This window comes from Petaurus breviceps, unplaced genomic scaffold (assembly GCF_028583685.1).
Source record: "Petaurus breviceps papuanus isolate PSGF00001 unplaced genomic scaffold, PetGlider_PUasm1.0 181, whole genome shotgun sequence".
Lineage (NCBI taxonomy): Eukaryota > Metazoa > Chordata > Mammalia > Diprotodontia > Petauridae > Petaurus > Petaurus breviceps.
In genome coordinates this window covers 8,535,748-8,551,621 of record NW_027185784.1, presented here as the reverse complement: position 1 = coordinate 8,551,621, position 15,874 = coordinate 8,535,748, and the positions used below count along the sequence as shown (strand labels likewise).

The window sequence follows — 15,874 nt, the reverse complement described above, 5'->3', positions numbered from 1 at the left end:
CTTATATAGCCTTCTCCTGGCTCAGAGAATGTAACAACCTTATTGACTCACTGGCCAATCAAGAAGTATCTACTGAAAAACAAGCCTCCCTCCCCAGGCTACAGGTGCATTTTAGCCTAGGGGCAGGGAAGATCTTCCAAATTTGCATTCCCATTACACCATGGCAGCATGAAATCAAATATTGGATCTGCAAATACTTTCACATTAGACAATAGTCAGTTTGTAAAGAAGGATCATAACCGATGGAATAAATAATGAGAAAGAGTAAACAAAACCAAACAAGAAAAAGAGCAGGTAGTTTGCTTCAATCTGCAACCAAACTCTGGAGTTCTTTTTCTGAATGTAGACATCTCTTTCCCTCATGAGCCTTTGGAGTTATCTTGTAATCTTTCATTTCTGAGAAGAGCCAAGTCTATCAAAGTTGGTCATTACAATACATTGTGTCTTTAATTGTGTATAAATTTCTCCTGGTTCTGCTCTTCTCACTCAACATCAGTTTGTATGTCTATGCAGGTAAATATGAAGTCCATCTGCTCCTCATTTCTTTTTTTTTAAAGAAATCAGGTTTAAGTAACTTGCTCAAGGTTACACGGCCAGTTATTTGTGGGTGTGGTGCTGAGTGTCTGAGCCTGGATTCTATCCCCAGGTCATCCCGATCCTGGAGCTGGTGCTCTTACTCACTGAGCCACCTGGCCACCCCTTGCTCCTCATTTCTTATAGCACAATATTATTCCATTACATCCATATAACATAACTTGTTTAGCTATTCCACAATTGATGGGCACCCCCTTAATTTCCAATTCTTTGACACCACAAAAAGGGCTGCTATAAACATTTTTCTACATACGGGTCTTCCTCCTACTTCTATGATCTCTTTCAGACCCTAGAAGTGTGGTATTGCTGGGTCAAAGGGTAAGCACTTATTTATAGCCATCTGGGCATAATTCCAGATTGCTCTGCAGAATGATTGAATCAGTTCACAACTCCACCAAATGTGCATCAGTGTTCCAATTTTCCACATCCTTTCCAACATTTGTCATATTCCTATTTTTTCAACTTAGCCAATTTGACTGGTGAGATGTGGTACCTCAGAGTTGTTCTGATTTGCATTTCTCTAATCAATACTGATTTAGAGCATTTTTTCCATATGCTTATAGATATCTTTAATTTCATCTTCTGAGAATTGCCTGTTCATATCCTTTGACCATTTATCAATTGAGGGATGACTTGTATTCTTATAGATTTGACTCAATTCTCTGTATATTTTAGAAGTGAGGCCTTTATCAGAGACACTGGTTGTAAAAATTCTTTCCCGATTTTCTGCTTCCCTCTTAATCTTGTTTACATTGGCTTTAGTTGTACAGAAACTTTTCAATTTCTCCACCACTTGTTTGGTCATAAAATCTTTCTTTCTCCATAAATCTGACAGGAAAACTATTCCTTGATTTACCAGATTGCTTACAATATCAACCTTAATACCTACAGTGTGCACCCATTTAGACTTGATTTTGATATATAGTGTTAGATAATGGTCTATGCCCAGTTTCTGCCATTTAGTATTCCAATTTTCCCAGCAGTTTTTGTCAAATGGTGAGTTCTTATCCCAAAAACTGTTGTCTTTGGGTTTATCAAACAGTGGATTACTTTAGTCATTGGCTGCTAAGTCTTGTGCATCCAATATATTCCACTGATCCACTACTCTATTCCTCAGCCAGTAAGAAGCAGTATTGATGACAGCTACTTTATAATATGGATTAAAATCTGGTATGGCTAGACCATCTTCCCTAGCATTTCTTTTCATTAATTCCCTTGATATTCTGGACCTTTTGTTCTTCCAAATGAATTTTGTTACCATTTTTTCTAGCTCTATAAAGTAATTTTTTTGGTAGAATGATTGGCATGGTACTAAATATGTAATTTAATTTAGGTAAATTGTCATTTTTATTATGTTAGCTCGACCCACCCACAAGTAATTGATGTTTTTTCCAATTAATTAGATCTAACTTTATTTGTGTGAAAAGTGTTTTGTAGTTGTGTTCCTATAGTTCCTAGGTTTATTTTGGCAGGTAGTTTCCCAAGTATTTTATAATGTCTGAAGTAACTTCAAATGGGATTTTTCATTAAATTCTCTCTGAACTATGGCATGGGAAAATGAAACAATTTCTCATAGTAGAACAAAAGTAGCACAATGTAGGTCTTTTTATTTTAGACTTCTTGAAAGCATCCCTAGACAAATTCCAGGAGCCGAAAGGATGCATGGGGAATGTTCTATACTTGAACTTGTTTCAACATAAATTTGATTCATTCTTGCTATTTTTTAATTCCACATAGCTAGGAGATTACAAACACTTGGTAGGGCAACGTTTAATAAAACACTATTCTTAAATTTCTTTGGATGCTTCTTCTCTTCCAGCACTTGTAGGCAACCATTATTTCTGGGATAATGCTTTCATTTCAGTAAAATTTCATGGTTCAAATCTCTAGAAAATTTTAAGGTCTGAATTTGTAGTTTAAGTATTTGTCATCTGTCACTCCATGAAAAATCACATGCTTCTCAACTATGTGTGTGCACCCAGTCATATCTCACTGAGTATTTAATAGGTGCTAAAATTTTGCAACCTGCCCTGATGTTTCACAAAATTTCTACCATTTCCTCAAATACTCTTCATTGTTGACTGAATCCTTGCTACATATGGACAATCTTTTGATAATTTGTAATGATTATGATGTGATACTCAATTGCCATTGTAATTTCCCTAATTTACATAAATATTTTTTCAGCTATTCATTCAATACTTCTTTAACATTTTTTAAAATTTCATTTCATACTGAATGTTGCCCATGAAGACCTTTTTGATTCCACTCTTGGATCTTAACTACTTCAGAGATAAACCCCTTTTGGCTGCATTAGATAAATCCAGTGTTGTAACCAGTTATAGGCCTTTACTACTACTTGGTGAAATGTGATACCTGCTAGTTCCAAAAGTATTTCAGTAATGGTTTTATTTTTTACTTTTTTTTGGAGGGGGGAGGGTAGGGCAATTGGGGTTAAGTGACTTGCCCAAGGTCACATGGCTCATTTTGTGTTAAGCGTCTGAGGTCAGATTTCAACTCAAGTCCTCCTGACTTCAGGGCCGGTGCTCTATTCACTCAGCCACCTAGCCGCCATAGGTTTTTGATAAAATATTCCTATGCTCTGAAAATCCTCTTCCTCCTTTTGACTGAGGAAGTTCTAATCATTCTATATATGACTTATCATCATAGGTCATAATTTTTTTTTAATTTTACTGGTTTCTGTTGGGATAATTTCTAAATAGTCTTGAAATATAGCACTAAAGTTATTCGATAAGAATGAGTTTTTGTAGATTATTTTATTATTTTTTTTTTGCAGGGGGACAGATGTCTTTATTAGAAAAATAAAACCCAGTGGGCAGGAGGGGAGCTGGGGCCGGCTTTAGCGGATGCCCTGGTGGATGAGGCTGCTCTTGGCTGCACTCGCCTTCTCGCGCTCCAGCTCGAAGCAGCGCCACAAGAGCAGGGTTTCATCAGCAGCAGCTGAGGCTATAGTGCAGCCGTCAGGGCTCATGGTCAGGCTCAGGACCCGGGCCGTGTGACCTTTGAGCTCAGCCACCTTGGCCATGCTCGGGTACTTCCAGATGACCAGCTGGTTCTGGGCAAAGCCATGGCCAGAGATGAGTTCTTTATAGTGTGGGGACCAGAGGATGGCACACACCTGGGACTGGGCATCCACCGCACTGAGACATGCTCCTGACCAAACGTTCCAGATCCAGATGTGCCGGTCACTGGTGCCGCTTCCAGTGGCCAGCACATTAGACTGCCACGGACACCACGCCACAGCCTTGACTGCACCCACATGCTGAGTGAAGGTCTGCAAGGGACCCCAGCCCCCGTCACTCGGGGCACTGGGCCACACATTCACCAAGTTGTCATTGCCGCCACTTGCCAGGTATCGGCCATCAGGGGCCCAGCGTAGGCCACACACTTCCTGGCTGTGTCCACTCAGCGTGGCCACGTGGTGCTCAGCCACTCGGACATCATGGTGATGGACGTGGCCAGACCGAGATCCACTGGAAAGGATGTAGCTGTTCCAGGCCAGGGCACCCACACGTGCTGTGTGGCTGCTCATGTTTCGAAACCTCTTCTGCTGCTGGACATCCCACAGCTGAACCTCTGCACTGCTGGTGCCCACAGCCAGGTAGTTTCCCTCCTTAATCCAGGCCACGGAGGACACGTAGTCCCCTGGGTGCTCTGTCTGCAGCAGCTGGAGGATCTCCCCTGAGCCTGCGTTCCACAGGTACACAGACGTGCCCAGAGCCACAGCCAGCACATTGCCACAGCTCCAGTCCATGAGGTTCAGGTAGTAGTCATTTCGAATTTCAGGGGCATCTAGGATGCGGTCAGGGAGGGAGGGGATATAGCGTCAGGTCTTCTTCCTGCTGGAACCTGGGGTGGCCTTCTGACTGTACAGCACCCGAAGGCTGTTCTGATAGCCCTCGGGGGCATTCTGGGGCTTCCCACTGAGCCAGAGGATCTTGGCTTCTTCCACATCAAAACCATTTAGATTCAAGGACCAGGCTTTCTGTTGCTCCTTCCTGGTGGGGGTGTGGTTGACTGGCTGATTCTCCTTGCTCAGCAGAAAGCTAGCCACCTCCATCTGGGATGTGCTTCGATGGGGGATGTAGCGATCCCCGCCTGCCTTACTGGGGGTGCTTTGTGTCTTGGGACCAGATTTGCCAGGAGTCCGGCCTGGCGTTCTTCCGGAGCTGTGCGATCCGTTGGCCGTGCACATTGGGGAGGGGGGTGGGGGGCCAGGGGTTTCCTTGGCTTTGCGCTGCCAACGAGTAGGAGGTGCGTTGACAATAGATGTGTCCAGCTGGAGCAGGGAGTGCAGATCATTCTCAAATACAAACTGTGCCATGGTGCCGGATCTCCTCCAGGTCTCGCCTCGCCCTCTGCCGCCTCTTACCTCCTCCACTGCCCGCGCAGTGTAGATTATTTTAAATGTGTTCTTTTCATTAAGCTTAAATTTTGATTTTGTTAGTAATTTGGCTTAGATAATTGGCTGAAGATTTCTCCTTGATAACTCTGTGTTATATGTGTTTTGCCTCAAGAAGACTAAAGTTTGAATCTGTAGAAGACCTACAGATTCAAACTTCAAAACTTCAATCCCCATCTTTCCTTGGTACACATTGAGAATTGTATATGCATGACGTCCAAGTAACTTTATGATGACATTTTATTCTGTAAGAAGAAAGTTCACTTTATTATAAGTTTGATAGTATCTATAACTTGATGTTTTCCACGTAGATCAATTGATTTATGAAATGTTTCAGTCGAACTCACACTATAATTTGAAAACCATATTGAGTATAGAAGTGGTGAAAATGGATGTAAGACCAGGCAGGACCATTATGTACTTAAATTATCTAACTGAAAAATTACATATTTTATACCTGATGTTTTTCACATTTTTGTGTTAGTGGAATCTTTAGAGTCCAACTGTGTAGTGCATACTCTACTATTTTCATTATACTTTGGTATGTGTATATGTATGTACATACGTATATATGTGTATGTTGTGTGTGTATAAGACATGCATGCAGATCTAAGTCAATGTTTTTGTGGTAATATGCTACAAATGTTGCCATAATTTTACCAGCATATTACTGAAATGACAAGTTTCTCTATACCCTAAGGAATGTTAAATACACCTCTCCTGCTTCTAAATCAAAATTTCATTTCTTGCAAGTGTTTATAGCTTTTCATGATTCAAGTTGTGAATGCCTTGGATAATGTACATAGACTTGTGTATTTGGCATATAATTGGTCATGGAATTGTTCTATCACTCTTTACATTAATGGCATACATGGTTTCTGTTTTTAATTTGGTGCAACTTGAGTTTCTATTATGTTCAACCAGGAAACCAGTTATCTCCAAAGGATATGACAGAGGTCACCTATTAGAAATGTACTTGTAAATATATACCTTTAGTACATGCGTATTTATTTCATGTTTACATTCTGTTATGGTAATATTCTATATATAAGCATATATGTGCACTTATGTCATAAAATGCACAGCAAAATATAAAATTAAAATGAGAAAATAAAAGAAGCAATTAAAAAATACATTGATGGTACAAGATTGTTTTACTTTTGAGAGCAATGTAATTGAATATACTTCCTTTTTTTAGTACCTATATAGGTCCTAAGCAATAAGGTAGACTTGTAAATAATGATTTTATTAATTGATTATTCAATTAATCTGGTTGCTAGATCTAGCTAAGCAGGAACATTAAGCTTTGCTTAATCTATAAAATTAAACTATCCATTTGGGATGTTTTAGTTGTTTTCTGTATTACTGTATAGAATAACAATACTAATTGGGTTGTATTATGGAGTTCAAGAAGGGGACTGTTGTAGAATAAGGCAGGAAAGTTTGGTTAAGAATAAGCTATGAAGAACATAAAACGACAAATGGAGGGATTTATATTTTATTGTGAGGTAACAGGGAACCACCTAAGTTTATTGAATAGCTAGGTCAGGTATAGGTAGGTGGTGCAGCAGATAGAATACCAGGCCTGAAGGAAGGAAGAATCATCCTTGAGAGTTCAAATATGAAATTAGACACTAGTTTATGATCCTGGGCAAGTCACTTAATCCTGTTTTTCACACTTTCCTCTTGTGTAAAATGAGCTGGAGAAGGGAATAGTAAATCACTCTAGTATTTTTGCAAGAAAACCCCACATAGGATCATAAAGAATTGGATATGACTAAAAATGAAAAGTCAACAAACAGATAACAGGCAACTGCTTGAGTTTATTGAATAGATCGAATGCTCATACCTGTACTTTGAATAATTTCTTTTGGTGGCTGTGTGGAGGTTAGATTGCAATGAAGAAGAGACTTGAGATACAGAGATCCATTTGAAGAATACTATACATGCCCAGACAAGAGTAGATAAGGGTCCAAACTTGAGTGATGGTGTTTTTAATGGGGAGAAAAGAATATATTCCAAATATTTTACACATAGTGAAAAAGAATTTGTATATATTGGGTAGGTGAAATATATGAACCAAGGATCAAAATGAGTTTGCTAATCTGAGGGTTATACTGGCAATATCCTGAGCAAAAACAATGAAATTTGAAAGAGAGATATTTTGAGGGAGAGATAATGTAATGAGATCTCTAATACAGATCAAAATATTTCAAAGAATGTTTATCCTGTGTCTTACTCTCTTCCACCTTACACTTGGATTCTAGGATATCAAGGCAATTATCCTTGATAGTTCCTTAAAATATTATAGATAGGCTCTTTTTATATATAATGGCTTTTGTTTAGTCCAAATTCTTAAATCATTTCTCCTCTATATTCTTTTTTTTTTTTGGAGGGTGGAAGGCAGGGCAATTGGGGTTAAGTGACTTGTCCAAGGTCACATGGCTACTAAGTGTTAAGAGTCTGAGGCGAGATTTGAACTCAGGTCCTCCTTACTCCAGCTAGTGCTTTATTAAGTGTGCCACCTAGACGCCCCTCTCCTCTATTTTCTAGGTCACTTTTTTCTAATAAGATATTTCATATTTTCTTTTATTTTTTTCAATCTTATGATTTTGCTTCATTTTTTCTTGATTTCTCATGAAGAAATTTAGCTTCTACTTGCCTGAATCTAATTTTTAAAGAACAATTTTGTTAAGTTAATTTTTGCACATCTTTTTACATTTTGCCAATTCTGCTTTCAAAGATGACTTCTCCTTAGTGGATTTTTGTACTTCTTTTACTACATGGCCTATTCAATTTTTAAGGTATTATTTTCTTCAGTATTTTCCTTGTGTATCCTTTACCAAGTTGTTGAGTCTTTTTTTAATGATTTTTTGAATTATTCTCATTTTTCCCAATTTTTTCCTCTATTTCTCTTATATAATTTAAAAAATATTTTGGTTTAAGCTCTTCCAGATATTCTTTTTGAGCCCGAAAACAATTTACATTTTTCTTTTAGGCTGTTTTGACTTTATTATCTTCTTCTGAGTTTGTGTTTTGATCTTCCATGTCGCTATAGTAACTTTCTATGAGCACATTCTTTTTTATTGTTTATTTTTCCCCAGACTACGTCTTTACTCTGAACTTTATGTTAAAATTGAACTTTGCTCCTGGGTTGGAGAGGGTACTTTCCCAATCATCTGGGGGGTTTTGTGCTGTTGTTTTAAGGACTCATTCTGGGGGTCTGCAAGTTCTAAGTTCTTCTAACACATCATGATCTAAGTAGGGATGTGTTTAGTACTCTGCTAGCTTGTGCTCTGATCTGTGAGTGACCACAAGCAGTCTTTTCTGCCTGGGAATTTTTACCAGGGTCCCTGCTTACCTTTGGCTTTATACTCTAGTGTTTAGTATGCCTCCTTGCCCTGGAACTGCAACCAGGCAGCACATGTGGGCTATGCAACAGCATCCTACACCATGTGCTTACAAAGAGTCCTCTGTAATTTCCTTTAATCCAATTGTCTGACCCCTTTTCTCAGTGGGCTGAGATCTCAGTAAATTCGTCACCCTCAAGGTTTTCTGTTCATTAATCAAGGGATGGCCTGCACTGAACTGTGTTTTGCTCTTATTCTAGTTAGTTTGGTTCCTGCCAAACTTCTAAGTTGTTTTAGGCTCAAAAGGTGTGTCACATTATTCTTCTTTTGGTTCTGCTGCTCCAAAATGCATTTTGAGATATTACTTTAAAGCTGTTTTGAGAGAATTTGAGAGAACTCTGGTGAGTTTTTGTATTTACTTTGCCATGTTGGATCTGCTTTTCCTTATCTGGTCTTTAAAAGTTTCATAGAATCTTCCCATGAGTCCATTAGATTGAAGAGACTTTTCTTTAGAAAGACCTTTACAAACTAGATCTATTTTTTCCCCTGAGATTGTGTTATTTAAGATTTTCATCTGGTCTCCTGATATTTTCTGTGTTTTATATTTCTAAAAATATTTCTCCATTTCTTTTGTGTTCTCAGTCTAGTATATATTAACACAATATATGCTGAATATTATTTTTGATTTTGCTATGATTTCACCTGTCACATTTGCTATTTTATTGATTTTTTTGTCAGAAATTATAAGAAAAAGAGGGAACTCTTGGGGAAATAATTCTCAAGACATAGATATCAGTTTGTCTTGGTTCTGTTATTTTCAGGATAAAGAAACCTCAAAGATTTTAAACATAAAGAGATAAATTAACAGGAAAACAGTAACATTAGTCAGAAATATGGTTTCCAGGTGTAGTAATGCATTTAGGGATCTATAAATACATTCAGTAAAGAAAAATAATGTTTCAACTCTTGAGGAAAATGAATCTATAGAATTTGAGAAACCTATTAAAGATCTATGGACTTCTGGTTCACATATCTTTGTTTTTAAATATGCTTATTTGAAGAAAATGATTATAGACTTTTATTTTACCTGTCATTCCTTTTTTTGTTTTATTAAATTATTCAATTAATTCACCTTTAAAGTAAAAATGTGTATTGTGTGTGTGTGTGTATGTTGATCACAATTGATCAGTATTTCAGAGGGTTCCTGTTATGTGTTCTACCTACTGTAATGGTCACGAGGCATACAAAGTCAAAGTCCCTACTATACATCTCCCTCACTGCCATTCCCTATTATCTCCTCTCCCCCATATCATGATTGTTAGGTTGGGCTTTGAAAGAAGAAGTAGCAGCATTATTAATAAGGATAGTCTGTGATTTCCAAAATCATACATTAGAGTTTCATGTTAGGTCTTGCATTAATTTGAACTTTTAGTCTATAATGCCTCAATATTTTTTTAAAGTAAAAAAGAAATATTTACAGAATTTCATATTTTTTTAATTGTTTTACTCTGAATAAATGTGTCCTTTTCCAAAATGATCTTGAAAAGTGCCTAGTTTCTAATTTTCAAACACATCCTTAGGTGTAGCAATAGTAAAATTGTAGTACAATATAGCCAATTCTATGCCTTCAGTTTTCTTTAAAAGACTAGTCAGAAAAAAAATAACAGAACAGACCTACATATCAAAACCTCCTTATAGTTAATATTCATGTGTATCAACTAGCTTACTAACACCATTTTTGAAGTTCAACTTCTGTATTTTATCTTTATATTCCATAGGGGAAAAAATGTTTTTTTTTTCATTTTTTAAATTCTTTTCTCTGTACTCTATTTCATTGTAAACAAAGATTACACTAAATCTTTTCCCCTTTTCTCATTTCCTCTCATCTTCCCAAGCTCTTCCCCAAAAGACAGAGAGGACTGCAACTTCTTCCCTCTCCCTTTTATCCCAGAGATGCATGTAATATATTAAGGAAAGTCTGTGCTGTAACACAGATCATGTCCAAGGTCATGTTAGCAGGGGAGATGATGAGCTTTTGCACTACAATCTCCAAGCCTAGCATTAAGACAGACAGAAAATATCTTCATTCAAGTGCTAGATTTGATTGTCTCTGGAATGTCATCCTCATTGAATACCCTACTTACTAGCTCATTTTTTATGCTCCAAATTTCTTTATTAGCAGTAACCCACTTTGTATTAAAATTTGTCCTGTTCCTACAGTAATCTCTTAAGATAAAATATTTCTGGGAGAGAGAAAACACAGGCATAAGGAATGAAAAGAGAAGAGAAACCAAATATGCTCATATTTGGATGAATTTGCTGGCTTATTTACACACATTCTTTTTTAGAAGAAGTGATGTGCCAATTTGTGATTCTTTGGTGCCAGGAAAAAAAGGGACACAATTGACAATGAGAAATTTTACCTGTTTCAGAATTTTACTAAGAAATGACCCTGCCATCACCAAGAAACATTATATCTTTATCCATATATCTGGTCTGGTGAAAACAAAAGCTTCCTTTTAAGGAGGAGGCCTACCCTAGTCAAGACCATGTCTGCTACTATGACTTTCCCAATTCTCCAACCAAGTAAATGATAGACCTTCTGTTCCCTAGAATCCCTTGGGGCTCCCAAGAATGAAATGTGTAGTCAAATCAGTCAAATGAGCTGACACTATGGTTATGCATTTCCCCAGACTATCTACTGGCAGCTGTCAATTGCAAGTTGTTAAAACCTGATATCTGGAGGAAACAGTGTTGTTTTTTTATCTCTTTATTTTAGCAGAATCCATATATCCATTCTCTCATGAGATTCACCTTTGACCCTTTATAACTACATATTAAAACAGGTGCAAGGAAACAACACCAATTCTATCATAACCCAAGAATCTTAAGTATACTCCTCTTTCTGAAATCACAGTGATAAATAATGTTATTTAACTTTAAAGCAAGGATTACTAACATCAGGTTCATATTCATTTATTCCCTTGCCTCCCAGTGTTAGATACTTACTAACACATTCAGAAAAATACCTGGCACTGAGAAATTGTTCCCCATTTCCTCAAAATTGCAGTAGTTACACCAAATGTATCAATATCATATTTTTGTCTTTATTCCTTCCTACTATGATATTTTCTATTTTATGAAATTCCTAGCAAGCTTGTGCATAAAAAAAACAATTCCCCCCTTGTCAACTCAGAATTAGCAATACCAAAAAAACAGACAGAAGGGATTGTTGGTGACAGTCAGACAAAGTGCCCTACCCTTTAGGAAACAGATTTCAAGGTATTTAGAAAAATTATCAATCAGCCTGATGAATCTGCCAGTCATTGCTTGAGTTTTAATTACAAAATTCTGGAAAGGTTTTCGTGGGAAAGATGCATGGTTGTAAGATGAAAGTAAGATATACCTACTGAAGGATAGGTGGGATTAGGTAGAAATCATGAAGTACACACTCTAGTCATGCTTGCCTGAAGTGACAACTCCAATCATCATAGTTGGCACTAAGTCAAAGTTTCCTTCCCTCTAAAATATGCTGTGAGCTCTCCTGCTTCAGATAGGCATAATCTAGGGCAGGGTCCTGACTTAAACAAGCCAACCCAATATCTTTTGTTGTTTATCCTTCTCATAATTTTAATGTAACAAGACGTGTCCATGAGGCTAGCGTATACATCATTTGTAGCAATAGCCATGATGGCGGGGGGGGGAGAAGGGGGGGGAAGGGGGGGGTACTACCACACTTAAACCCTCTTTCTCTAACTCTGCCTTATGCCTGTATTGCTGTATCCCATGATACTTAGAACAAAACTACCATGGTAAATTTCTATTCTTTGTTACATGTGCACGAATTAGCAGGTCATACAAATATTAAAATCCATATATACAAATATACAATGGATTATAGAAACTAGATACATAGAGATATATGATTACCTTCCATATATTTTGGGTAAGATGGATATAGATATACAATATACAAGGGGTGATGAACCTGTGGGGTTGAAGCCCCACGTGGCCTTCTAGGTCCTTGGGTGTGAATTTTTGACTGAATCCAAGTTTTACAAAACAAATCTTTGTTCTATAAAGTTTGGGTTCAGCCAAAGGGCCACACTTGAGGACCTAGAAGGCCACATGTGGCCTCGAGCCCACAGATTCCCCACTCCTGCAATAGACTGTAAAAGCAAACTGAAGAATAGAATGTATACATACATACACATACATATACATATACATATATATACATATACATATACATATATATATATATATAAAGATAAGGGAACCAGGCCTTCCTACAAGATAGGTTGCAGGAGAAAGAACAACTACACCATAGATTACTTAAATTAAAAAAAGATTCCCTGATCACTTCTTGATTAGCAAGGGGTACCAGTAAGTTTTTTAATTTACACATAACATAATTTAATTTTAGGTCTCTTGAAACAGTGTTTAAATTTCAATGTATCCTATATAGTAAAGCAGAGCTGATGAGAATGGTCCCAGAGAATCTAACAATAAAGGCAAGTAAAGAGGGATAGATATTATAAAAAATATTTTGATAGTTGAACTGGAAAGCATCTCTCTAAGAAATACAATGGAAATACTTATAGGAGGAAACCAAAAATATGACATGGATGCTTTGTTTAATTCCTAGGAATCTGTATTTAGGAAGTATTATTAAAAGGAAATAGCTTAAGAAAATAGTATGTCAAATAAAGGCTTTTTAAAAAGGACGAGGCTTTCCTAGACCCTATGTATGTCATTAAATAAAGACCAGTCAGTCTTTCTATAGATGCCAGCATGGCAGGCCAGCCATAAAACTTTTGCGACTTCTGGAAGGAAGCTTTACTCAGTAGATCAGCCAGGAAGCCCAGCACAAAGTGAAACTTTGAGTTGTGTTAGGGATGACTTGCAGGATTTTCTCCAATGTCCTCAACCAAATCAAGACTTCAGCAGATGTGAGAATTAGTAATGATGTGATTTTTAAACTTGCTTCTGATTCAGATGAATAGCTGTTGCATCCAACCAGCAAGCTCAGTGGTAGTGGTAATGTGAATGGCTTCCTTGGTGAGCTTCTTCTTCCTGAAGACATTGATAAATTAATTATCTATATTAATGTTGCTGCAGATAAGGATGTGGATAGATTTCATGTGATCAATGTAGGACATGTGTTTGGACAAGATTGATATATTATCTCTAGCCATGAAGGATGTGGGAAATCCTTAACTGAATTGCTATTAACAGACTAGGAAATATATGGATGTGGCTGAGTAGTCCAAAAACATTGGAACTCCCTGTCCAATGTTACTGTGCACAAATAGCAGGTAAGAGCGTACTAGAGATAATGGCACTGTTCTGACATCTCTCCACTATGAAGAAATAGCCAATTCTTACTGATATTTTGGTATCAGCTAAGATAATTCCTAATCTACTCATAGCAGCTCTGATGAAGGAAGATGGTATAGTCATGGATATGTGGATTAATGGAGTTAAAGATCCAAATTAGTTTGGATTGTGGATGTTGAAGTAAAAAAAGAAAGCCAGCAGCATTACTCCATTTCTAGTTGATGTCAGTTCCATGAGGTGGCTTTGCTCATGAAGAATGCCATTATTATTGCAGAAAAGCATTTTTAACCTGAGAATCTGAAAATAGGGCAACCTAGATAGCTTACAGGGATCATCATTTAATTATTGCCTCTTTATTTAAAAGTATCAATTCAAGTAACAAAAAACCCTGCTGATTGAATTGCAATATTTTTATTTATTTGACTAACATGCTTTCAAATATTTTTAGAGTCCAGCTATTCAATGAAAACATAAGCACATAAACACATGTTTACACTGAGACCCATATTACCCTGTCTGGAATCACATGAAAGTGGTACTGTGGTATGAAATCCAGTACAGAGCAATTAATTTGCCCAATAACTTAACTCGTTACATTGTAAAAGCCAACTCTAGGAACTAAGACCATCAAATTAGAACACATATTGCTTATTGTCCTTTGTTCTTGAAGAGGACCAAAATGATATCACTACATTGGAGTCAAGTTGTAGTGCTTCCAGCTGTGGCTGATCAGACCAATATAAGCTCTACTACAATTCGGACACAAATAGTACACATGAACATTTGGGATGGAGATATCTCTAACTTTGTACATTTTCCATTTATTTTGAGCTATCGCAATTCTACTTTGCTCATAATGCACAGTACCTTCTGTGATGTGGACATGCCATGCTTTGATGTCCTTTGCAATTGTCTCTCGTGTGACACTATCAATTCCGAAGTTCTTTAGAGAGACTTTGAAAGCATCCTTGTATTGCTTCTTCTGACCACCACGTGAGCATCTTTCTCGTGTGAGTTCTCCATAAAATTGTCTTTTAGGAAGCATACATTTGGCTTTCAGATAAGGTGGACAATGCATTGGAATTGCAATCTCTATATTAAAGTGTGAATGCTTGGCATTTTAGCTCGAGAAAAGACCTCAGTGTCCAGTACCTTATCCTTCCAGGTGACATTCATAATTTTCCTAAGACAATTCAAATGGAAGTGATTCAGTTTCCTGTCATGGCACTGTTAGGCTGTCCAGGTTTCACAGGAATAAAACAATGAGGTCAGCACAGCGGCTTTGTAGGCCTTTAGTTTGGTAGGCAGACTAATACCTTTTCTCTCCCATATTTTCCTTTGAAACCTTCCAAACACTGAGCTAACTAGTAATGCATGTGTCATCCTCATTATCAGTGTATACATCCCTGGAAAGTACATTGTCAAGGTAAGGAAACACATGACACAGACTCAAAGACCATTAAATCATCCTGTCCAAATTAAGTGTATGGGTTTTTTTGTTTGTTTTTTGTAATTGAAGTGTCTTGATAAAGTCAAGTTCCAGTATCATCCTGACCTTTAGTCCACAGTCTAATATTAGTAAAACTTAGGTTTTGTTGTTGTTGCTGTCCATTTGTTTTAGGTTATCATCTCAACTTGTTAGATTCAATAGCACAGATGAAAATCAATTTAGCCCCAGATGTGATCTGGAACAATTAAGGAGGAATTTTACTTGGGACATCTCAATCGCCCCAAAGTATAAAAACACAATGTTCTAGTTTAGATAATTCACATATCTGTGTAACCAAATCTATGCAAAGAAAAAACGGATGGGGTAGTATGGAGGTGGGAGAATATTTATATTTACTAACAACACACTTTCCAAACAAAGCTAATCACTGAGATATGGCTGAGACTTTTAACTCAGAGTTATCACTAAGAGGGTAAAGCACAGGAAATTGTTGGTTGTGAAAATAAGTCCTACTATTCTAAATCACTCCCAATTTTGTAGGTAATTTCAAAGGACTTGATGTTTTGGTTCAAGGTTGTGATCTACATTAGATGGAGCGAAAAGATGTGATTTCTAAAGAGGCTCATTTGTTAGCATTTTGTACTTCTAGGGTTGTCTATACAGTTTATTTTTAGCATTTCCTAGGACTTGCTAACCTCAGATTTGGGGCTTGTGAAT

At 37.2% G+C, this 15,874-nt stretch overlaps 2 pseudogenes; both read right to left on the bottom strand.

The window, feature by feature from the left end:
• Positions 1 to 3,355: 3,355 nt before the first annotated feature.
• On the bottom strand, positions 3,356 to 4,369 carry LOC138160438 (cell division cycle protein 20 homolog pseudogene; annotated as a pseudogene).
• Positions 4,370 to 4,441: 72 nt separating this feature from the next.
• On the bottom strand, positions 4,442 to 4,939 carry LOC138160439 (cell division cycle protein 20 homolog pseudogene; annotated as a pseudogene).
• Between the last annotated feature and the right edge of the window lie 10,935 nt (positions 4,940 to 15,874).